Source organism: Notamacropus eugenii, chromosome 6 (genome assembly GCF_028372415.1).
Source record: "Notamacropus eugenii isolate mMacEug1 chromosome 6, mMacEug1.pri_v2, whole genome shotgun sequence".
Taxonomy (NCBI): domain Eukaryota; kingdom Metazoa; phylum Chordata; class Mammalia; order Diprotodontia; family Macropodidae; genus Notamacropus; species Notamacropus eugenii.
This window is the reverse complement of record NC_092877.1, coordinates 101,586,795-101,612,950: the sequence shown is the minus strand read 5'-3', so window position 1 is coordinate 101,612,950 and position 26,156 is coordinate 101,586,795. Positions and strand designations below refer to the sequence as shown.

General features: G+C 37.7%; 1 protein-coding gene and 1 long non-coding RNA gene across 2 annotated transcripts in view; one reads left to right on the top strand and one right to left on the bottom strand.

Annotated features, from left to right (window-relative positions):
- The window catches only part of GABRB1 (gamma-aminobutyric acid type A receptor subunit beta1), a 440,089-nt gene that overhangs the window by 229,526 nt on the left and 184,407 nt on the right, over window positions 1-26,156 (bottom strand). The gene's annotated exons all lie outside the window — the stretch shown is intronic.
- Window positions 11,153-24,718, top strand: LOC140510530 (uncharacterized). Its single transcript, XR_011969270.1, has 3 exons — window positions 11,153-11,589; window positions 14,196-14,310; window positions 22,532-24,718. It is a non-coding gene; the product is annotated as an uncharacterized lncRNA (long non-coding RNA).

The following is a 26,156-nucleotide window of genomic DNA, read 5'->3' as shown; positions in this document are numbered from 1 at the left end:
AATTAAAATGATAGCTTTGTGGTAGACAAATAGAGTGAAATGGGGAAAATGCAGTAATGTAGAAATGCATAAGTTGTGTATCACATTAATCCCTTCCTCTCTCTGGAGACAGTTGTGTTTTCTATAGAGATATGGAAGTTTCTAAGTGAGTTGTGCCATCTTTGTTTTACACAATTCACAACAGAACCTCATGCTGTTTTTTAATAGTAAGTAAATATCACCTTGTGGCTTTAGATTAAAACAATAATTTATCCCATTTATAATAGGAGGGAGGACAGTGAAACTTTTTTTTAAGCTGGCACATAACATTTTGAAGTGAAATGAGGAGGGGCAAAGATCTCTTGGGACTGCAATTCCCATAAATGTTTCCTTAAAACAGGTGCTTACTGTTTTGTGCACAGAGGGAGAGAACAAATCACCGAGCCATGAGGAATTAGTTGCCCTGATCTATGTTTTTAGAGGAAGTAGAAGAGAAACATGAGAGAATGAATCTATAAAATAAGACACAATTTAGCTGTAGCATTTACATGGAGACAGAATATGTAACATCACCAACATATATTCGCATAAACCCAGGAAATAAACAGCTTCCAAAGGACTCTACCAAAATTTTCTGCTGTTTGATACAATAATCCTTTGAGGAAGGATTGAAGAAGAGTGTGGGGTATGAAAGGATTATGTGATTTGTGTACTGGAAAAACTACTTATGATATTTTAAAAAAAGAAATTATCTTTTCAACAAAGTGATTTCATGACGTTAATTTTTTATCAATTATAGCAAAATATATAGAGGCATCAGTGTACAGTAGTTAGAGACTTGGCCTTGGACTTGGTTCAAGTCTTACCTGACACAGTCTTGCCATGAAAGTGGGCAAACCACTTAAGCTCCTGGTGTTCCTGTAAACTCTCTAAGATAGTAAATTAGAGAGAAGGCACTAATCTTCACTGGTAGAGGAAGTTCCTTATTGGGTGTTCCCTATGCTCAGGAAATCATAGGAACAGTCCCTATCTATATATTAATGCTTGGGTGGATGCTGTTTCAGAATTGAAAATAAAGGTTTTATGGTCATTTACTTAGATATTTATTATAACGGGCTTAGCCTAGCTTGGTTAGACAGGATTTATTTTTCCATCTAAAAAGCATCATTGAGGGGATGAATATACATGTGTTTATTTTTTGATGTAAATTGTGAAAATTATTTTTCTGCTGCTAGAATTTACAGAAATCGAGTCTAATGTTCCCCATGTGCAATCCACTTTCTGAAAATAAGTTAGATGCTTTAGGAAGCTCTGAGAAGGCTGTCAGACAATAAGGTATTCTCTAATACACTGGAGCAGAAATGTATTAAATGGTCTGGAGTTCATGCAATTTGTCAAACTGTCTGACTTAGGCATGGGGAGAATCTGACTCATTATATGAAAAGGAGGATAAAAGATAGCAAATTGTTTGCATTCAGTGAAAGGCAGAAAGAGTAGATGCAATTTAGACTCAAAAAATGTTAAAAGATTCCAGTGAAATATTAATATTATACAAAACTTTGCTTTCTGGAAGGAAGATAGCATCTTAGTTTTATATTCCTTTTGTCGAATAAAAACAGGCTGCTTCTTACAATTCAAAAGCCATTTAAATGCTTTTTTTATTCAGTAATTTAAAGGAAAACATATTTATGTACAGTGTTGAATTATAGTTACAAACTCAACCCAGCATTTCACATAGCCTACAGAAGATTTTAGATGTTTAGATTTTAAAGTCCTTGATAACCTGGCCTCTTTCAAACTTTCTGGTTTCCTTACACCTTCCTTACCTTCGTATACTCTGTGTGACACTGGCCTCCTTGCTCTTCCTTGTATACAATGCTCCTCAGCACCTGAAGTATTTCCACTGCCTGTCCCCTATGCTTGGAGCACGATCCCTCTTCCTGGCTTCCCTTGCTTCCTTTAAGTACCATATTCTTTAAGAAGTCCTAAGTCCTCCTCAATCATAGCTCCATTTCCTCTGAGACCATCCCAATTTGTCTTGTATACATCTTGCTTGTACGTATGTAGTTGTTTTCATGTTGTCTCCACAACTAGACACTATGAGCATCCAAAAGAGCAGGAAGTATTTTTTTTGCCTTTCTTTATATCCCCAGCACTTAACATAGTGCCCAGCAAATAGCAGATACTAAACAGACAACCATCAGCAGTCAGAACTCCATGTGCTTCAGCATCACTCTGGACAAGCAAGCAGCTACCAACTCTAGAGGTGCTGAAGCAAACAGGCTGCCACCAGTGCTGGGCCCTGCCACATGCTTCAGCAAGGCCCTGGGCAAACAGATAGCTGTCAGTGGCCAGACTGCCATGTATTTTAGGGGACATGCAGAAATACTCCACTGACCTCAACATACAACAGACAAGAGCACTAGGACCCTAGCTTAGCACCAGGTAAGTTGCAGAACCCCTATAGTCTCCAGTAGTGCCAGCTATACCCCAGCCCCTCAGTGTAGAACCAGATATGAGGGTCCCCTGTGGGCCTCAGGGCAACATCAGTACAGCATAGTTAGCTGCAGGCCGTGGCACAAGAAGTCTGAGACAGTGACCCTTCCACCTCATGAGCAGAGCTCAAATTTAAAAGAAAGGAAAAAGGCCAAGAAAGATAAGCAAAAAACAACAAAAATAATCTGACCATAGAAAGTTATTATGGTAACAGGAAAAATCAAGATACAAACTCAGAAGAGGACAACAATGTCAAAACACTTCTGAGCAAAATCCCAAAGAAAAATGGGAAATGATCTCAAGGCCATAAAGAACTCATTGAAGAGCTAAAAAGGGAGCTTAAAATCATATAAGAGAGGGATAATAAAAATTGGGAAAAGAAAATGAGGGTGATGCGAGAGAATTGTGAAAAATAAGTTAACAGCTTAGAAAAAGAAAAGAACTGCTTAAAAAGTACAATTGGCTAGGAAATACAAAAACTCACTGAAGAAAATGACTCCTTCAAAGTTAAAATTGGGCAAGCAGAAGATAATGACTCATGAGACATCAAGGCTCAATTCAAAAGAATGAAAATAGAGGAAAATGTAAAATGCCTCACTGATAAAACAACTGACCTGGAGAAAAGATCCAAGATAGACAATGTCAGAATTACTGGACTACCTGAAAGTCATAATCAAAAGGAGAGTCTGGATGACATCTTTCAAGAAATTAGCAAGAAAAACTGTCCTGATATTCTGAAACCAGAGGGCAAAATAGGTGCGGAAAGAATCCACCAATCACCACAGGAAAAAGATCCCCAAATAAAAATTCCAGGGAACTTTAGAGTCAAATTACAGAACTATCAGGTCAAGGAAAAAATACTTGCAAGTAACCAGAAAGAAACAGTTCAAATATCAGGGAATCACAATCAGGATTACACAAGACGTAGCAGCTGCAACATTAAAGAATCAAAGGTCATGGAACATGATATTCTAGAAGGCAAAGGAGTTAGGACTACAACCAAAAATCACTTACCTGGTTCAATTAAGTATAATACTTAAAGGGAAAAAATGGTCAATCAACAAAATAGAAGGATTTCAAGCTTTCATAAGAAGATCAGAATTGAACCAAAAAAGTGATCTCCAATATCAAGGCCCAAGAGAAGCCAAAAAAGGTACAAAAGGAAAAAGAAAACATAATTCAATGGAGTGTAACTGTTTATATCCTTACATGGGAAGATGATACTTTTAATTCTTAAAATTGTACCACTAATAGTACAGCTAGAAGGAATACATGGAGAGGGTATGGATATAAGGTGAATTTGAGGGAATGATAAAAATAATTAAGGGATGAGAATGAGGAGTACATTGGATACAAAAGGAAAGGGGAGGTAGAATGGAGTAAATTATTTCACATGAAGAGGAACAAAATACCTATTACAGTAGAAGGAAAGATAGGAGGGTGACCATGGGCATCACTTGAACCTTAATCTCATCAGTATTGGCTCAAAGTAGGAATCATAAACATAATTAGTTGATTGTAGAAATCTTCCTTATGCTATAGGACAGTAGAAGAAGAAGAGGTTAAATAAAGGGTGGGGGCTGACAGAAAAAAGGTTGGACTGGGGGAGGTGGTAGACAGAAGCAAAACGTTGTTGAGGAGGGAAAGGGTTAAAGGAGAGAGAAGACATAGAGAAGAAAAAAGTAGGATAGAGGGAAATATACAGTTAGTAATCATAAATGTGAATGTGAACGGGATGAACTCTCCCATAAAATGAAAATGGATAGCATAGTGGATCAAAAACCAAAATCCTACAATATGTAGTACAGTACAAGAAACACACTGGAAATAGAGAGACACACATAGAATAAAGATAAGAGGCTGTAGCAGAATCTTTGTGCTTCAGCTAAAGTTAAAAAAAAAAGCAGGGTAGCAAACCTGATCTCAGAAAAGCAAAACCAAAAATAGACCTAATTAAAAAAGATAAGGAAAGAAGTTACATCTTGCTAAAAAGTACCATAGACAATTAAGTAATACCAATACTAAACAAATGTCCACCAAGTGGTATAGAATCCAAATTCTTAAAGGAGATGTTAAGTGAGTTATAGGTTCATGAGCATATCAAAGATAGAGAGCATTATGCAATGTAAAATAGATCATTTTGATTATATTAAATTAAAAAGATTTTACACAAACAAAACCAATGCAACCAAGATTAGAAGGAAAACAGAAATCTTGAAAACAATCTTTACAGCAAGTGTCTCTGACAAAGGTCTCATTTCTTAAATATATAGAGAACTGAGTAAAATTTATAAAAATGCAAACCATCCCCCAAATGATTAATGGTCAAAGGATATGAACATGTAGTTTTCAGGTGAAGAAATCAAAGCTATTTATAGGCATGTGAGAAGTGCTCTAAAAAGCTTCTGATTAGATAAATGCAAATTAAAACAAATCTGAGCTACTACTTGATACCTATCAGATTTGCTAATACGACAAAAAAGAAAAATGATAAATTTTGGAAAGGATGTGGGAAAATTGGGTCACTAATGCATTGTTGGTGGAGTTGTGAACTGATCCAATCATTCTGGAGAATAATTTGAAACTATGCCCAAAGGGCAATGAAACTGTGCCATACCCTTTGATCCAGCAATACCACAACTAGCTCTGTATCTCAAAGAAACCATAAAAAAAGAAAAGGACCTACATGTACAAAAATATTCACAGCAGCCCTTTTCATGGTGGCAAAATATTGGAAATTGAGAAGATGCTCATCAGTGGGCAAAAGGCTGAACAAGCCATGGTATATGAATGTAATTGTGCAATCAGAAATGATGAACAGGAACATTTCAGAAAAACCTGGAAAGACTTGTACAAACTGCTGCAAAGAGAAATGAGCAGAACCAGGAAAACATTGTACACAGTATCAGCAACACTGTGTACAGTATGATCAACTATGAATGACTCAGCTGTTCTCAGCAACACGATGATCCAAGGAAAGTATGAAGGACTCACAAAGGAAAATTCTATCCACATCTAGACAAAGAACTGATGGACTCTGAATGCAGATCAAAGCATGCTTCTTTCACTTATTTTATTCTTTTTTGTGTTTTTTTTTCCTTTTGGCCTATTTCTTCTTTCACAACTGTGACTAATATGGAAACGTTTTATATGAGAGCACATGTATAACCTGTAAAAATATTTTACGAATTTAGAAGGAGGGGAGGGGACGGAGAAAAATCTGGAACTTAAAATCTTGTAAAAATGAATATTAAAATCTATCTTGACATGTAATTGAGGAAAAAAATAAAATATTATTAAAATACTTCTCCTAGCACTATCCCAGTCCAGATGTTCTATGAAGAAAGCTTTTAATGACATGAGTGTTTACCTTCTCAACTCTTCCTTAACAAGTTAGAGTTCAATTATATGTGCATATATGTATTGTAAATTAGCAAATTGGTAAAGATGACAAAAAGATGGGGCTAGTCAACATTGGAAGGGTCATGGCCAGATAGGTTCCTTAACGTACTGTTGGCATTTTTATGAATTGGCACAACATTCTGTAAAATAACTTGAAATTATGCTAAGAAAGTGACTAAAATGGACCTACTCTTGGACCCCAAGATCCCTCTGCTAAGCATATACCTCAATTAGGTCAAAGAAAAGAAGGTCTGGCATACATGAAAATATTAACAGCAATTTTTTTTAGTAGCAAAAAACTGGAAATTAAATAGATGTACATTGATTAAGGAACAGTTAAACATGAATGTAGTGGAATATCACTGTGCCAAAATAATAATAATGATGACACTAATGAATAGCATTTATATATTTAAGGTGTATAAAACTCTTTACATAGTTACCTCAATTGATCCTTACAGTAGCCTTGGGAGGTATATACTATTATTTCCCTTATTTTGCAAATGAATAAACTGAGGCAGACAGAAGTCAAGTGACTTTCCCAGGGTCACACAATAGGTGTCAGAGGTTAGATTTGAACTCAGGTCTTGCTGATTTCCTGTCCAACATTCTATATGCCATACCACCTAGCTACTCATGAAACGGAATATAAAGAATCCAAAGAAACATGAGAAGACATTAAAACTGGTGCAAAGAAATCAGACCCATAAAAACAAGGTATAGAAAGACTATAACAATGTAAATGGAAAGATCAACAAAAATTACTGAAACTGCATGCTTGGTGATTAAAATGACAAAAGTTGATCAAGAAAAATTGAGAAAAGTACCTTCGTCCTTCCTTTGCAGAAGTGGGAGACTGTGAGGAAAATTGCATACACTCTTGGACTTGGTTCAAGTATTGGTTACCTTTACTACTTTGTTTTTTATTTGATTTTATAATGAATGAATAAATCTTTGGGAGGGAGTGGGAAAAGAATAATAATGGCTAGCTTAAGTTTTGCAAGACGTTTTATAAATATCTCGTTTTATTCTCACAACAACCAAGTAAGGTAGGTACTATTATTACCCACTCCCCAACTCCATTTTCTAATTGAGGCAACTAAAATATGAGGTTAGGACTGAAGTTAAGTGACATGTCCAGAATCCCAAAGCTAGTAAGCATCTGAAGTGGGATTTTTACTTGGGTCTTCCTGGCTCTGGGTCTAGCATTGTTTTGAAAAGGAAGGGTAATTTTGTTTTTGAGTCAGGAAGGATAAAATTTTTGTCCTGTCAGAACATTTCCCAATAAACTCATGGAATATTAGAGATGAAAGAAGTCTTAAGAGATCATCTTGTTCATTTTACTGATGAGCAATCAGTTGCCTAAAGGAATGTAGTGACTTGTCCTGGTCACAGCCCAGTGACTTATATATATACCCAGTGACCCAGTGACTGGCTTATAATCAGCTTTCCTGATTCCAATTCTGGGGTTTTACCCTAAATACAATGCTATTATTAAGTTGTTTTTGAGGTGTGCCCAACTTTTCATGACCCCATTTGGCATTTTCTTGGCAGGGAACCTGGAGTGGTTTGTCATTTCCTTCTCCAGTTCATTTTACACATGAGAAACCGAGGCAAACAGGATTAAGTGACTTGCCCAGGGTCACATAGCTGGTAAGTGTCTACAGTCACAAAGATGAATCTTCCTGACTCCAGGCCCAGTACTCTATCCACTATGCCACCTGGCTGCCCTCAATACATTGAACTCAATTCAAAGGCTCTAGATGACAAAGTATAAGCAGTTTTTAGAAGACAATGAAGAACCACATCTTGTATCTCATGAATATAAAGGTTTAGTGCAAAAAAAAAGACTGATAAATAAACCCAATTAAATTGTAATTGAAATAAACCACTCAACATCTGTTTCTAATGGGCTTTCCTGTTTAAATGGATTCTCTGTGTAACAGTGTCACCATTAAGTACATTTGCAGCATGAATTCATCATCATACCCTCTAGGTTGGTTAATTTCTAATTTTTTATCTTGATGTGTCTAGAGCTGTGCTACCTATTACGTGCTGGCTATATTTTTAGTCTTTTACCATGATGTGTAACATCTTTTCCAGCTAATATATTTTCTTTACCCTCCTGACCAATGCTTTTGTCCATATATATTAAGGGGCTCATCACTGTACCACTTGGTATTGTGCCTCAAGGAACAGAATCTCTCTTTCTCTGTCTTTTCAAATTGTTACTGTTGCCTTATTAATGCATATATGGCAGATCTCCCATTAGTTTGTCCTTTGTCCTGAAAAGGAATGATTTTGGAATTAAGTCCATTGGGTAGTGGCTATTTTAGAACTACTTGGTACTGAGCCAGACACTATGGTACATGGTTGTAATTTTTGTTCCTGGGGAAGCTGAGGCTGCTCAATTACTTGAGCATGAGATTTCTGAGTTGCGGTGGGCTGAGGTAGGATATGGAGTGGCCAAGCTGCCTACAGAGGAGTGAACTGGCCCAGGTCAGAAATGTATTAGGTGAAAACTCCCATGCTGGTCAGTAGTGGGATAGGCGCTCTGAGTGGTTGTTACACTGTATTTCCAACCTGGGTGAGATAGAGGAGACCAAATTTCCAAAACAAAGAAAACAACCCAACAAACACACTCTATTGGCACTACACCAAGAAGAAATCAACCTTATTCTATTCCATATCATTCAACTTAACAAACATTTTATCAGTAACTGAAAAATAAAAGATATTGTGCTAAGTGTCTGGGGAGATAGGGTTGGAGGTCCTTGACCTAAGGGAGCTAGCAATCTTATCTGAATTCCTGGAAGCAGATTTGAGAACTTGTAGTTTAAGTATTCTTGAGTGTTCTTATGCCACAGAGATCTCTCAAGAAGGAGATAACTTTAAAGGAAACCAGGAACAAAATTTACCATCTAAACTCAGTTTGTGCTATATCAAATAATTATAACAGTATGTGCTTAGGGAGGTAGAATTATCAGGACCTGGACTTGAGTCCCAGCTCTGGCTCTTACCTGCATGACTCTGGACAAATTATTGAACTTCTCTGCCCTTCTGTTGTCTCATCTGTAATGTAAGTGAGTAAAACTACATGATCCATAAGGTCTTTCCCTGCCCTAAATATAATCCCATGGGTGCAATAACATTTTTAAGACTCATAACCTGAAACTCCAATGTTGGGGCCATTCACTACTAAACTATAAACTCCATAAGAAGCATGTGGTATTTTAGTTTTTACTCTCTCCCAGCACCTAGGACAGTGCTACGCACAGAGTAGGTGCTTACATATGTTTGTCAAATGAAAGAAAGAATTGTATTCAATAGAACCGATCCTGGAGGCAATGAAAGTTAAGATGGCTTTTCTGAAACATTAGAGCACCTATGTCTATTCAAAGATGAGCAGTGAAATGATTAAAATAGATTATTTCTACAGTCAAATTGAACATAATAATTAAATAAAAAGTTGAGTAACAATTTGAAGAAGAGTTCTTTTTAAAAATATGTTAATTTTTGGAGTCTCTTCCAGTTTTATAATTCGATAGTTTATAAGAGATCTACGATAAAGTATAGGAGTTTTTTTTTAATACAGATTTTAAACCATGGAACTCTGAAGTTTGAATAATAGGATTCCCTTTGCCACCAAACTGCACATAAATAGTAGCACTGTGTTCTTCATATGATAGACACACTTATTAAAAGCTGAATTAAATTGAAATTCTATATTTAGTGATAACTGAGGCCTTAACTGTCTTATGAATCAAAAAAGGATGAAATTATATTTAATAGCTGATTTGATTCTAAAATCATGGAGATAGACTTAGAAGTAACTCAAGCTTTATTATTAAGCATATCCTAACTTTTATAAAATTTGGTCTTCTGTGTTTACTACACAGAAAAGTTTTCACTTAATGAGAATATTTCGATGTCCAGAAAAGTCCCATTCTCTGATAACTCTGCCAGGGAGTTTGTTGCATCATAGTAATTAATAGGGCTGTTTATTAGTCTGTTCCCTGCTGGATAGAATTTTAATTGTGGTAGATGATGGCAGTGGAAAAGTTTAGACAATCTATTAACTAAATTTTATATTTTCTGTGAAGAAAATTTCAATAGGAAAAGCTCACATGACACTGAAACATCACATGATGTTTCCACAAATACCAGCACTCAATTCATTGTTACATACAGGAAGGCTTTAAGAATGCTCCTTCTGTTTTTTTCAGAGCAACTTCTGATAGTCACAAAGTGTGACCTGGTCTATACCTAAGAGAGCAAGCCATTCTAGAAAGCTCTCACTAGAAGGTGAAATTTGGGATTGTTGGCTCTTGTAGGAATGATTCATAAACTTCATTGTCATCTGTGTACACACTGCATGGTATTATTTTTAAGAGTTCAGTCTCTCTCCATCTCTCACTTTGACTATTTCAATAGCCTCTTAATGGGTTGACCTTCCTCCAGTCTTTGCCCTCTCCAATCCATTTTCTGTACAGTCATCAAATTGATATTTCTAAAGCGGCAGTTTGATTTCATCACTCTTTTGCTCAAGAAGCTTCACTGGCTTTCTATTGCCTATAGGATAAAATACAGATTCTCCTATTAGGCATTTAGAGCTTTTGACAATCTGGCTCAAGCATAAAATGAATAATTTCACTTTTATCACCCTGCCTTATATTCCAGCCAAAGTTATCAATACCAACTTGCTGTTTCCCATATGCAAAATTTCATCTTTCTCCTGAATGCTTTTGTATAGACTTGTCTTGCTATGCTTAGGATTTTCTCCTTTCCTTACATCCCTAGCTCCATTGCCAATTCCTCCATATAGCCTTTCCTGATTCCATCAGCTGTTAAGACTCTATAGCCCTGCTACATAGTATTTACTTTGTATCTTCTTTTGGTATTGATTTTTGTATATGTTGTTTTCTTCCCCAGTAGAGTGTTTTCCTTTTATTTATTAATTTTTGTCTTTCTTTGCCTAGTGCCTAGCATGATGCATACCATCTAGGAGGTACTTAATAAATGCTTGCTGAGCTGAATGAAGAGTCTGAAGAAAATGACTGCTCCCCTTTTTCCTAATTTGTAAATCCAGTCAGAAATAAAATCAGATGAACTAATGAGCTTAATGGTACAGAGAGAATTTGGTGGTGCCTGTTTACAGTACTGGTTTTGAACTAAGAACTGACCCACATGGTAGCTTAGAATGCTGTTTCCATGGCAACCAGTGAACACTGTGTTACCTTATGAAGGGAGTTAAGTTAAGGGAGGAAACAATGAAGCCCAGCCAACCCCATCAAAGGCCACTGAGTTTAAGAGAGTCTGATAAATTTTTCTGGCCTATCAAGGTCATTTTACCCTGATTTGAGTCTTTTAGTTTGCAAGGGGTCAAAGTTGGAAGAGGTCTTAATGTATTTCACAATACTGCTTGATTGATGAGGAGGGCAAGATTGAAAGTAAGGCTTGTGTGAGAGAGATGGAGGTAGAATCTTTTGAAATGTTAGTGTTACAAGAACACCAACCTCTGAAAAGCAGACATTCCTGACTTATGTCAGAAGCTCGACTTCTTTCCCTCTACCTCCTCCTCCCGCACACCCCTACTTATAAGCTTATCCTTGAGGAAAGAAAACTTTGAGGAGAGGATCAGGACCTTGATTAACTCAACCTCTCTAGTATACCTCTTGGCAAAGTCAGCACAGAGAAGGCAGCAAAGCTAAGGTACTGATTATACTTTGAATCCTATCACAATTACTTAGCCTAATGTGGCCTACCCTCTCAGTAGAGAATTTTCCAAAATAGAGGGAAGATAATCCTTCCAAAGGAAATGCTTATCAATTAATGAGGTAGAAGGAGGTGTATGTGAGACTGATCAAATCAATGCCATTGCCTCCTCTTAGGCCCTGGTAGAGACAAATCCAGGACCCTTCACCTATGAGCTTAGAATGGTAGTGACTCAGACCACCAACCCTGCTTCCTGCCAGGTCTCACAGACATTGTCCAGGGGCATAGCTGCTATGGTCAACACTATTTCTCAACTGCCACTGAAGGATAGGCAAGTCAGTCAGCCAGCCCAAGTAGCAGGGAAACCCACATAATGTGAGAGTAAGTAGAATGTGCCAGGTAGGACAAACTACCACACCATGACTTAGGTGGAAGCAACCTAGACTCCCGGAGGTAATGCTAAAGCCATTTAGGTCACCATTCCTGCATCAAGAGAGGTCAGGCAGTAATTCTTGGGGAAACCTTCTGGGAGGGCCAGAAGGGCTACCACCACTATATTGACCATCATCTCCCCCAAGACTCAGATGGAGGCAGTTCAGGACCTTGGAAAGAGCAGACCTTCCCAGGCCACTGGTCCAGCTTCCAGTCTGATCTCTATGACTGTCCTGGGAAATAATCCCTACAGGGCTGTAAATCCTATTTGCTAAGTAGCCACTGCCTCTAAAGACCCAGAAGAAAGGGTCTTGACACTTTTATGTCAAAATCTTTGGCACTGTTTAATGATTCAGCCATAGATCTGGATATGTTTGGATCAATAGAAATAGCACTGAAAAAGATGCAATACTCTCTGTTCTGTTGCCACACATTAAGTATAATTGGGCCTTTCCATCTGCCCTGTTGCTGAACCTTTCTGTATATGTTCTGTCCCTATTAGAAAGTGAGGTTCTTGAGAGCAGGTTTTGCCTTGCTTTCCTACATGTAGTCTCAACACTTAGGATAGTTATTTGGTACATGTAAGTGCTTAATAAATGCTTTTTCACTCATGCATTAAATAGCAGGAAAGAAAGAAAAAATAGCATTGCTATCTTACTAGCTTAAAACAAGCTTGTGCTTGCTTTTAGTTATTCAGGCAAGTTTTTCTTTATAAACGAACTAATATTGCAGGTAGAATGGTTAAACAGCCCCCTGAGTGTATCTTGTAATAATTATCCTAGTTCTGCCAACAATCTGGGAGCTAGGGAAGGTCAGCTGAAAGGTTTCAGGTCAAAAGAGGAAGGGAAAAAAAGTCAGTCTTTGGGAGTAGCCCTGCTAGGAACAGCATTTGGAGACAGGCTCAGGGAAAGGCAGAGTGGTGATGTAGGCCTTATGATCTTGAGACTACACAGCCTTCAGAGAGGACTAGACACATTCTAGTAGAGAGCAAGAAGATGGAGAAACCAAATTTCCCATAAAGGGAATGGGGTGACATTATAATCCACCACTGGATTTACTTTGGAGTAATAAACCGACTATTCATGAACTGGAACAGGGATATTGAGAGGAAAGAAATCTGCAAGATTCTTACAGCCAGATACTCCACAGGAGAAATTTTTGTTAGATAGGGAAGGATGTTCTGGTCTAAGGAGTCAGGGGGCCAAGATAGGAATTTCATAGCTCAATAGTGAGTGAATATAGGATGAGCAAAATGACATAAAGTCCTTATAGGCCCAGGAGAAGGATTTCTAGGTGGGCATGGGTTGGGACATAGAGATGACCAAGAAATGACGCTGTTGACAGCCTGAGTTACCTCACCTGGCTCAAAGGCTAGAAAACCATATCCTTTGAGAGAGCCTGATGTATTTTTCTGAGCTGGCAAGGCTGCTGAGACCCTTAGGAGCCTTGCTGAGCCAATGTCTATCACCTAGAAATCTAAAACTTGATCTAACATTCAATCTAGATAGGAATACTGGACTGATAGACCCTGGGAATAAGGTTTAGAAAAGGGGTCCATGGATATATTTCAGGGGTTCTATGAACTTTGATGGATAAAAAAAATTGTGTCTTTATTTTCACTAACCTCCACCTGAAATTTAGCATTTCCTCAAATTATGAATTTATAAATAATTAATCTGGGAGGGATTTAGCAAAACTGGCAAAGAGAGGAAGGTGTCCCATAATACACACACACACACACACACACACACACACACACACACACACACACACACACACACACACACACACACACACACACACACACCCCTAATCTAGAAAAAGAAAGTCAGGCAAAAGAGAAAGAACAAGACCTAATTTCAGGTATATATAAATAAAAATAGGTGATGAAACCTCTATAAACTACAAAAAAAGTCTTTTTTAAAAGTTATAATCCATAATCTGCTATCTTGCAGTGGGATAGTAAGAAGAGAATGTGTTTAGAATCAGGGGATAAGATTTTAAATTCCGGCTGTTCTACTTACTCACTGTACGACCTTGGACATGTCATATAACCGTCAGCTTAAGTTTCTTCATCTAGTGGATAATAATACCTGGGTGATTAAGATTGCCATTTAGATAATAGGAACCCCATGAAATGAGAATAATGCTTATTCTATCTCCTGCTACAGGTCTAGTCCATCCTGCAGTCAGCCATATAGTGCAGTGAATAGAAGGGCAGGTCTGGAGTCAGGAAGACCCAAGTTCAAATGTGACCTCAAATATGTACTAACTGTATGAACCTGGGTAAGTCACTTAACCTCTCTTTACCTCAATTTCTACCTCTGGAAAATGGGGATAAGAAAAGCACCTCCCTCCCACGGTGGTGGTGAGGATCAAGTGAGATAGTAATTGTAAAGCAATTAGCACGGTGCCTGACACATAGTACTACGTAAATGTTAGCTATTATTATTAGCTAGTTATTATCTTCTTAAAGTATGGTTCTGGCTATGTCACTCATCCCTCCCTTTGCTCCCCACTCCATTCAGTAAACTCCAGTGTCTCCCTCTTGCCTCCAGGATTAAATATAAAATCATCTATTTGGCTTTTAAAGTTCTTGATGATCTGGCCCCTTCCTCCCTTTCATGGAGTCTATGATCCAATAACCTGGCTTCCTTGCTATTCCTGGAAAACAATACTCCATCTCCTGAGGCTGCCCATTTTCCCTGGCTTTTTCTCATGCTTAGTATGCTTTTCCTCTTCATTCTACTTTCTGGTTTTCCTGGTTACTTCTCACTTCAAATCTTGCCTTCTGTGAGAGGTGTTGTCAGTCCTCTCTAATATTAGTAGTTTTTCCTCCGAGAAAACACCCAGTTCATCCTGTATATGTCTTGTCTGAACATAGTTGTTTGTATGTTGTCTTTCCTGTCAGATTGTGAGCTCCTTGAGGGTATGGATGATTTTTGCCTTTCTTTGTATCCCCAGCATTTAGAACAGTACCTGGTTTGTTGTAGGTACTTAATAAAATGCATGTTGACTTATAAACCTTAAGGAACTTTATAATGTGAGGTTGTTATTAATTCTTAGGAGCAAAACTATTTAACAAAACAAATTGCTGAATATTGTTTTCCAAGAATATTGCAAAGGGAAAAAGGAAAAAGGTCTCAATCCCTTGCCACTAGGCTAAACGTGATGGTAGAACCTGAGACCAGGAGGATGAGATGGTGGCAATGATCAGAGAGGAAATGTGCTGAGCTGTGTGTGTGTACTGGGACTTGCAGGTGGAAGAAGAAAAAGTTGTGAGATGTGGTAGGCCCAGAAAGTCAGAAAAATCACTCTTTTACTGAATTTCTTTTGGGGACCTTGCTAAGAAAGACATGGTAACTTGCTTAATATAATAAAATGGATTCCATCCCATATCTCAGTCACTTTCTGGTAGAGAGGCCCACTAACTTTTTTTTAAGGTTATTTAGGAACCATTTGAAACAGATAAAACACTTTTTAAAATACCTGAGTTTTCAGTATGCAGATAACATACCCTTTGAAACACCTGACTCTTTGGCCACTGCTCTCATCACTTGCTTAGAGCAGACTCCTGCCTTCCTATGCCTTGTTGCCCATTTATCATTTGCATTCAGCCCTGGTATAGACTTTCCAGTGTTCTCTGATGTTTTATACATGAACTTCACTTCATCAGCTGGTGATGTTAATGAAAGCTGTCACACTGCTTGGGAGATCTCTTGTCCATGCGTTGTTGACATCCTTTTTCCCTCACGGAATGCTAAATGCAGTCAATTGTACATCATCAGTGTTGATGATGCTTCAGTTCTTAGCCATGGGAAAGCCAACATTTTTGCTGCATTATAATCCTCAAAGAATTCAGGGAATAAAATGGGATTTGTTCCTGTGGCAAAGCTTTCATATTCAAAGGCATGCCAAGGCATTTTATGAGTCCCAGACAAAACCTCATTAATTTTTAGTACTGGTTGCTAATGTGGTCCCCCTGTTGTAAAGAACTCCAAAATGACAATAGGGTTGAAACCCAAAATTTTTAAAAAATGCAGAAGCAAGGGAGTTTTCAGCTTAGCTTGCCTATGAACAGAAGCATTCCTGGGAGAGGCAGACACATTTTGTTTGGAGGAGTTGTTCATGCTATAAGGCTGAAAAATATAAAAATTTGTCTTCATTCTATCTTGCTTATGTCATTATCCTAGGTCCCCCAAAACTTTAAAACAATCTGAGGTCCTGCACATTTATCCAAATGGTTTCTCTACAGGCTGATGAAATACTCTGGGCAGGTAACTTCTGTTTTTTTGTACTCTTTGAAAAGATGAGATAGTATCAGAGACCTGACACTTGGACACTCTCTAGAGCCTTGGAAATTAAGTCAACTTTCTTCATTGAGATTGTCTAAACCAGGGATGGGGAACCTGTGGCCTCAAGGTCACAGATAAGGGGATTTGTTCTATGAAGTTTGGATTCAATAAAAGGGCCACACGTGGCCTCCAGGCCTGGATCCCAATTTTTCACATTGTTACTGTACTTTTACTCAGAAATTTGTCCTATCAGGCTCTTAGGAAAATCACTTCTTCTCTTGCCTTTCCTAGAGTTAGGTCTGAAGATTTGGAATTGAAAAAGACCTCAAAGCAGTTCTCTGCTTCCACTTGAAGAAAATTCTACCAGTTAGGTCTTCCTGAGTGAATTGTCTCCTAATGGTGAAATCATTCTTCTCATACCTTAAGGAAGCCTTGGGACCCCACTAGTCATTTTTGGGTCTGTTTCCACATATTACATAGTTTGATCTTTTCTCTTCTAGGTAAATACCTATGGCCTCTTCCTACCTTATCCAGCCACTAACATGCATCCTAACTTTGATGTTATATTGACAATGGACCCTAAAGGATAAGGACACTAGAGAATTTTCCAAATTCTTAGCTATGGTTTACTTCTTTATTTCGGAGTCCATGGTCCATAGGCTCTCAGTCCTCCCTGGTGTGGTAGATGTTGAGATCTACACATTTTAAGAATTAATACAAACGTGGTCATACAATAGTATCAATATTCCCACTCTGCTTTACATCCTTGACCAGGGATTTAAGCATGAGAGATGAATGTTCAAGGATGAATAGGATTATAATAGTGTGGGAAGCAGAGGATAGGTATTCTAGGAAGAGAGAGAGAATACCATCAAAAGAGATAAAAAGGTAAGAGATGCAGAACACATTTGAAAAATAGAGAATAGTCCAGTGTTGGTCGGGTACATAGTCTATGTCAGGGAGTAAGTAGGTTATAGCAATAGCCTTGGTGTCATGTTGTAGAGGGCTTTGAATGCTGGTCTGTGAAGCCTGGATTTGATTCAGCTGTTAATGAAAAGTTTTGCATGGGGAAGGGCAGGATAACATCTTCCTCTTATGAAATTCAATCTGACAATGGTACTTAGAATGATCATTGAAAATGCAGAAGCTAGTTAAAAGGCTATTGTACTTGTCTAGAGGAGAATATGCTGGAACAGATGAGTGAGAGAAATTTGAAGGTAGAATCAATAGAACTACACATTTATTAAGCATCTACCTTGAGAAGGCCAAATATAACAGGTGTACTTTGTCTCCCCTCACTCTCTTCTTAATTCTTTACTAGCCTACCTCATTGAAATTGGTGTCTCCACTTCTGATGACCTCATAGTTGTCAAATTCAATGGCCTTTTCTCAGTCCTCACTCTTCTTGACATTTCTACAGTTGTTGCTACTGTTGATCACCTTGTTTTCCTTGATATTCTCTTCTCTTTAGCTTTTTATGGCACTGCTTTCTCCTGGTTCTCTTTCTATCTGACTGATTTTTCTTGGTCTCCTTTGCTGAATTTTGTTCACTAAATGGAATGTACTACATGTGTGAAATGCTGAATGTACTTTCAGATGAAGTCACTATATAATTAATTTTACTTAATTGTTTTACTTTGTTACAAGAGACTTCTCATATAGGGGGTAATCTGTAAATATAGTGCAAAGACAAAGCACATCAATACAACTTAAAAAAAGAAAGACCAGAAAGATAACAGAGAGGTGGTAGATTGGCAGAAGAAACAGAAAGAAACTATTATACAGTCAAATGGTGATTTATTAATATAGTTCCTAAAGGAATGTATAGAAAGAAAGAAAAGTGAGAGATGATGCAAAGAATCCATAACTCTCCGTAACTGATCAGAAATGTTTGAGGTGAAGGAGAAGGAACATTGAAGGATAAATTCTTAAGTGTGAATTGAATGATTGTGGTACTGTCAAGAGAAAAATGAAAGTTTGGAAAAGGATCAGGTAGAAGGATAATGAATTCTGATTTTGATGTGTGAAACGGAGATACCAAAGGTACAGCAAGGTGTAAATATCTAGCAGGTAATTAGTGATGTGGGATCAGAATTCGGGAGAGAAGAAAGTAGGGTTGTGAGGGAACGGAGGGAATTAGGACAGCAAGTGGTTAATTGGATTCTACCTTGTGACTTATTTCTGGAGTTAGTTCAGTTCCCTTTCTATTCAATTATGGGTCTAGTCCAAATTTTCTCTTGTGAGAAAACTTTATTCAATTATGGGAACTGGAAAAAACACATTATTATATAGCATGAACCTAGCCCTGTGTGACTGGAAAGCTGGAACACTTCTACTTATTACATAAAGACCCTCAATTAAGGACTTAGATCATGCTGATCAGAAACTCAGATCTGGAGATGACTGTAAGGAGTTTTCCTGTAATTATACATCTCAAGCAACTCATGTCTTATCTGAAAACTGGTCCTGTATTGATCATTGAGGTATTCTCTCCATGTTCCTTTGATTAAATACAGACATTTTGGGGAGTGGGAAATCTCCTTTCCTGATTTCAAGGAATTATACTAGTTTGCTCTTCCTCTCCCAACTTGGAAGATCCCTCATCTTTCCTCCAATTAAAAATCAGATTACCTAATATTGTATCCTGGTTAATTGTCTTCTTTTAATTAGTATTATTTGATTAATTATTTTTAATGTATAAAAGTCTATCTCCCCCTGTATTCAGGGTGTAGTACCAAAGCTGAGGAAGGCTATGGGTCCCAATTTGTTAGGTAATTGGCATGCGTTACTTAATGAATTGAAATGCTTGGAAGTTTGAATCTTTGTTTCCTCAGTTACTTCATCTTTCACCCACTACAACTGTATGGACAGGTTTAGAAATTATTTGCATAGAAACAAATTAATTCAAGGGAACTTAATCTTTTTGAATTTCCATACTTAGTAGACTGAACACATATTATAATCAAAGGAGATAAGATTAAGCAATTAAGAGATATCATTGGTAACCTTAGAAAGAATAGTTTCTGTTGAATAGTAGAGTTATAATCACAATTCTGAGGGGTTGAGAAGTGAATGGAAACAGAAGAAACTGAGGCATTGATTATAAATTACTTTTTCTGTGATTCCGGCTGTAAACAGGAGAGGAGATAAAGTAAAATACTGGGATGTGGTGACAGATTTTGAAGTTTTTATTCAAAGGATGAGGAGTCTTGGGCATATTTGTAGGCAGCAGGGAAGGAAGATATGGAGAAATTAAAAGCAAAAGACAAGAGTAGATACAAAATACATATAAAAGTAAATAGGAGATAATTTTAGGGGGTCATTATCACCTAAGGAATAGGAGAAGTTGAAGGTATATATAGAAAGAAGCAATTAAGCTAGGATTTGATAGAAGTTAGCACCATATGAGGTGGCAATGAGAAGGAAGAATATGGAAGTGGATTGTATTAAAGGCAGACAAAGAAGTATTAACCTTGGAGAGGAGAAGAGTCACATATTTGCAGTGAAATAAGGATAAGGAAATAAGGGTAAGATGTAACTTCTACATGTGGCAGTGAGTTTCAGAGCAGTTGGTTCTTAGGTAAGGAGGAATCCAGGGCAGCTGGGTGGCATAGTGGATAGAGTCCTAGGCTTGGAGTCAGGAAAACTTGTCTTTGTAAGTCTCAGATACTTACTAGCTGTGGGACCCTGGGCAAGTTGCTTAATCCTGTTTGCCTCAGTTCTCTCATGTGTAAAATGTAGTTTTTCCAGGAAAACCCCAAATGGGATCACAAAGAGTAAGCCACTATTGATCAGCAACAACCAAAGAGATTCTAACTCAGGCACAGAGAGGGATGTTTTACTCATGCTCGGGTGATGATAGCCCATCTCTCTACATGCCTGACTGAGCAAATATACTAGTTCCACTTGATTCCTGGATGACTGGCATTGAAACAGGATGGATATTAGAGGATAAGGGAGAGAGGTGACTCAAAGACAATTTCAAGATTTTGAGCTGACATCTTCATTGTTGCTATTAATAGGAAAATGAGGTCCATAGTAGTAATCAGGAACTGAAGAATATGGATAGTGCTTTAAAGTTTACCAAGCACTTCACATAGATTATTTCACTGGAGTCTCACAACACTTAGGTAGGTATTATTGCTCCCATTTGACAGATGAGGAAAAGATCAGAGGTTAAATGACCTGATTATGATCACATAGCCAGAGGCAAATGAAAGATTTGTACCCAAGGCTTCTTGACTCTACATTAGGCAAATGACTTCAAATACAGAAATGGACTAAGAAGGACCCTGAACAGAGACTATATTTAGTGACCAGGAGTTTTCTATAGCATGATCTATAAGCCAGTCCACACTCATTTTGAGTTAAGTTACAAGGGTCATGTCTGCACAAGGTAGAACATTTCAGGATGAGTCAAGATATATTTTACGAATATATAGTATTCGGTATTATCCAGCAGCACCAAACTCAATAACAATGCATTTCCACTGTGTCCAGAGTCCTGGTTCCTGGGGGGTCATGACAGGTACTGCATATAGATGACCAGGAATATATGGACTACTAGCCCAATGGTCAAGTGATTCAATCCCCCATCTCACTCTCCACCCATTCTGAAGGGATATATATATATATATATATACATATATGTTTGCATGTATATATATGCACACATACATATACATATATGTATTAAATAAAAATATGTTTTAATAAAATATGTATATTTTAATAAAATACACACACACACACATATATGTATGTATTATGCTCCTCAGTCCCTAAGTGGAAATACTTAACTTGGCGTTTTCAGAGAGGTTAGCTTTCACAGGGTGGAGGAGAATAATTAAACCTGTGCTCTGGGCTTGGGGATTTATCCTATTTACAAAATGGAATTATCCCTCTGCTGTGCTTGGCACAGGGCATCTGAGAAATGAACAGAATAAACTATCCATACTTGCCCTCTTTCTGGTGGGAAAGCCTGGAAAAAGAGAAGGCAATTCCTGGGGAAAAGAAACCTAAGCAGCAACAAACATAAAACCCAACATGTGAAGATGTAACTCTCATGTAGAGAGCAAGTCAGAGAAGGAATCTGAACTTTTCCAACTAATTCATAAGCAAACAATATAATTATTCCCTACTGTAAAGGTCATTGGTGATTTCTAAGAATAATTTTAGTAGATTGGTAGTGGTGGGTAAGGGAGGGGGTGAAACCACACTGCAAAGGGTTAAGTAATAAGTATGTAGTAAGACAGAGAAGATAGAAAATGCAGCCTTCTCTTTCCAGACATGGAAATGGAAGGAAAGAAGCTATAGAGAATGACAGCTTGAAGGTAGTTTTTTGGCTTTGTTTTGTTTAGATTGAACTAAACATTATATAGGCAGAGAAGATGCCAGTATGAGAGTAAGAGACTGAAGACACAAGACACATAGGTGGTCAAAATAATTGATGGGGCAAGGTCTTTCAAGAGGCAGAAGGACTTAGAATTAAGAATAAAGGTAGAGAGTTTAGTCATTCAAGGAAGGACACATTATACTCAGAAATCAGAGCGAAGGGAGGGAGAGTGAAGATGCAGAGATTTTGAAAGAAGAGGGAAGGAAGCTGTATTACATCTGATGGTCTCAATATTTTCAATAAAGTGAGAGGTCCTCATAAAAGTACAGAGGACAAAGATGCTGACATTGACATGTGAATAGAAAGTCTTTGAAATGGTTGCTACTGAGTAGGATAGAATAAAGATTCACTTTCTACATGGAATATTTAGAAGGAATCAGCCAGGGGTGGGAAAGGGCAGAGAGCAGAAGTCAAGACCTGAGTCAGTTTGATTACTCAGAATCATTGAAAGAAAAATCATAAAAATGAAAAAGAACCTCAAGATAATATAGTCTAAGCCCCTCAATGTACAGATAAGGAAAGTGGGGCCCTGAGACAAGGGTCTCACATAAAGTCACACAATACTAGCAGAGTTAGGACAAGAACTCAGATGTCTGCACTTCTGTCTTTATTTCTCTCAGATAATTCTAAAAAATCCCTTTTCCATACACAGATTCTAGTCTTTCCTATTCACTCACCACCTGTGTTGGCTTGACTTGCCTCCCTAGATAGGCTGGATCTAGCCATTTCTGTAATGCTCTTGAACTTCAACCTTTTCCACTTCAGCACCCAGTACTGAGTGATGTTCAATGTCTGGTTTTTCTATTCTCACTCTCAGGATGAAGAGCGTTGATGGAGAAAAATCAGTGGTGATGACTGAATTCCCTACAAATTCATACTGTGCCTACCCCAAGCTGCTCATTTTATAGAGGTGCTAATGACCAGTAAATTATCAAAGGACATGAATGCCAAAGGAAAGAAACAAACAGACTGAATTATTTATGATCTGAACCATCTGCTTAGTTTAGTTCTTTACCCATAAACACTTTTTAAATATAATTTTGGATATAATTATTGAACAAGTCCCATAGGAAGTCTTGAATTTTCAAAAAGTCCCAAATCATTATTCGTGGAAAGTTCTGTTTAGCCTAAACTACTTGCCTTGGTTCTGTTCACATTTTATCAATAATATTTCTTCTTTTTATCTTTTTCCACTCCTCCTGGACTTTGAGAACACTTCCTTAGGAAAATGTAAACATCTGTCCCTGTTAGGGACTGCTTCCCCTAAAATTCTATGTTCCAGGTATGAGAGACAAGTAGCTATAGAGACACTGGTAAGGCATACACAAACTTGGGGTCCAGTCCATCACTGTGGGCACTTAACATCCATTATTGTAACTGACGATATTCCTTAATGTAAGACCTTGTACATAGTCAGCACTTAACAAATATTGGCTGAATTAAATCAACTCAAGTCCTGTTAGCAGCTCCCTTCAATAGCACACAGAGACCCCACTCTCTTGGGACACACATGGTCAGGATTCACCTTCCATGGTGTGACGTGGGCAGAAAGTCTCCATAAAGAAACTTCTAACTCACAAGCGGGGCAAAAATATCACAAGACAACTATTTAATTTAACAGACAAGTTTTATGGATCTCCTGTATGCAGAACACTGGACCAGGTGTCAGGGGTGATGTGAAATTCAAATAAGGTGTCCCCTAAATTTATAGTCTCTAGGAAAATATGATTCATGCAAAAATGACAATAACTAGTGGATGCTTAACACCTGGCTACCCAAAAATGCATAATATACATTTAAGTTTAGTTTATATTATTAACATTTTTCCACATCTTGAGTCTAAACAGCTAACAAAACAAAAAATCAGACCCTGATCTGGAGCATTTGCTGGTTCCTGAGGTTTAAATGATCACACTGAGAATTTTATAATTACTCTCAGGAGCCAATCTGAGCTGGCTCCAGCACACCCCTGACAGTAATACAAAATAAAGCATCAAAAATGTATGAAAAATGCAAATGGTGATGTTTTTTCATATCCTGTCTTGACATAATGACTTCTGTGGTCTAATAAATACCAGTGGGTCTCCATGATCATGATGCTGTTTCATGCTTACCTTCCCAATCCCTGCCTGGAAGCTGTAATTCAGGGCAGCTGCAACCAAGCAGTTGGTAAATATTTTGCTTGTACTTGCTTGCTGGTTTACACAATGATACCTTCTCTGTTGTGGCTATGGGTGTGACTACAAAGGTATACTTCCTTCAATATTTCAGTGGTTCTGTGAGTTCAGTGATGGGCATACTTCCTCCAGTGGTACAGGATAAAATCCATTATCAAACCTTTTGCATTCTATGAGACTTCTGCTCATTTCCTACCATAAAGCATACCTAGAGGAACTACCTAGAGGGCTTTCCAAATGAACATCGTAATTTAGACAATGTATCTTCCTATGTTGATAGTTGTACCAACCTCTTGGTCAGGAATAGTCTCACTGAGAAAGGCCTACAGTATTCAATCAACAAAGTAGCTACAAACCGAAACACCTGGAGATCCTCATCAACTGTAACAAATCCATTTATGTTATGAACAGGACATCCTCAATTAGAGTAATAAGCACCATTGTTTAGCACCCATGTCTACATTTCCTTGTATTGTACCTTGCTTAATAATAGAGAATCATTGGACAAAGTTATTTTTCTGGTTGCCTTTATCAAGGAATATTGCATGATATTAACATAATCATGGGAGATACTTTATTAAGAAGATACTTGAACTCTGTACTTTGCTCTGTGGAGGCCAAAACTTAAAACATCAATAAGCCATATAAGCCAATGAGATCTTGAAATCCTCTGCATCTTTTAGGAAATTGGGTATCTACAAAGATATAGTCTGTTGTAGAAAATAATTTAAAAATGGCTGCATGGAAGAACGTTGTATATATTTTGGTTTGCTTTGATTAATTGGGTTTTATGCTGTTGCCATTCTAAAGAATGGATTCTATGGGAGGGGGAGGTGTTGGGAAGTGACAATAATGTATTAAAAAGCATGAATAAAAAATAAAAATATTCCTGGTTTCCTTCTCATATTTCCATTATGGATATCTTTAATATGTATTTAGATGATTCTCTTACAGATTCTATAAATCATGCAGAGGGAGGCTATGACTTGGTAGCTATTGTTGTCCTCTTGATTGCTACAGACATCTTTTCAAAAGAAAATCAAAGTGGAAAACAAAGAAAATGAAGTGTATATGTGATTTTATTGGAGGTATTGACTCCAATACAGGGTATTTCAAGAATCTCAGTTTAGTCTTAGACTATGAAAGCTCAAAATCGCATTAAGACTTTGGGTACATCCTGTATGTGTGTTTTTTCCCTCCCAAATTTCATCTGGACCTGGTTATCCAAATATTTACATATCTCATATTGGAACATCTTGGAAAATGGAGCCTTCAGTCAGAAAATTAGTGGAGACACAAGGACAGGGCAAAGCCATAAGCAACCTTTGACAGTAGCAGTCTTTAGGCTCTTGTTTTAGGAGATGCATTATAACTTGCATTTTCAACTAGCAGTTAGCTGTCTTTCACTCCCTTTGCCCTCTTTGTGCCATTTTCCTTAGGCTGTAGTGAGGAATCTGAGAAAAAGAACAGCTCATATACAAAAAGACCGAGGACCTGCCTTTGGGTGAAGGCTATATTCTGTACTGATTTATTTTCCCCTTCTCCAGATGTATGTATGCATTTTGGTAAGATCTTAAAAATCCTCAAGCAATTTCTTTCACATGGGGAATTTAAGGAATTATCTATGAATGAGTCAGCCTTGGAGTTACCATGGCAATGATTCTCATCACTTAAGGGTTAGTAGCCTTGTGCTATTACCACTTCAGTTTCAGCAGGCTTAGAAGTTCTGATCACATTTAAATATTCATAATGTTAAATATGGATTTCCTGATTTTGCAGCTTTACATGGCTTGAGATCCTTTCCCGAATCTATAAATAGAGATTTTACATTGAGTCTGTTCCTTCCACAACATGAAAGGGAAAGCCACAAAATTTTGTGCTCACAGCGAGATTGAATCAAAATCAGGAGTCTCTAAGATTGTCCTTTATATTTGCAGAAGACAGTCCCAGAAGGGATCACTAGCCCTAGGTGCCATGTGTGCATCTGAAGACATTGCCAGTCCTTTCCACACTGCTCACACATATAAGACAACCCAATAGTAAGCAGTCACAAGTGGCAGGATTTTTTTACTATATAACACTGCATTTATGTAAGGCCTACATAACCTAGTCAAACTGAAAAAAAAACAACAATTTACCATGAGCCAAGGCTGATGACAGCGAGTTATTTTCCACACGGTTGTCTTGTGCCCTGACCAAGATGATGCCACCCCAGACTGAAGCTGACGTGCCTCTCAAAGCTCTTGTTCAAATAATTACCCCATT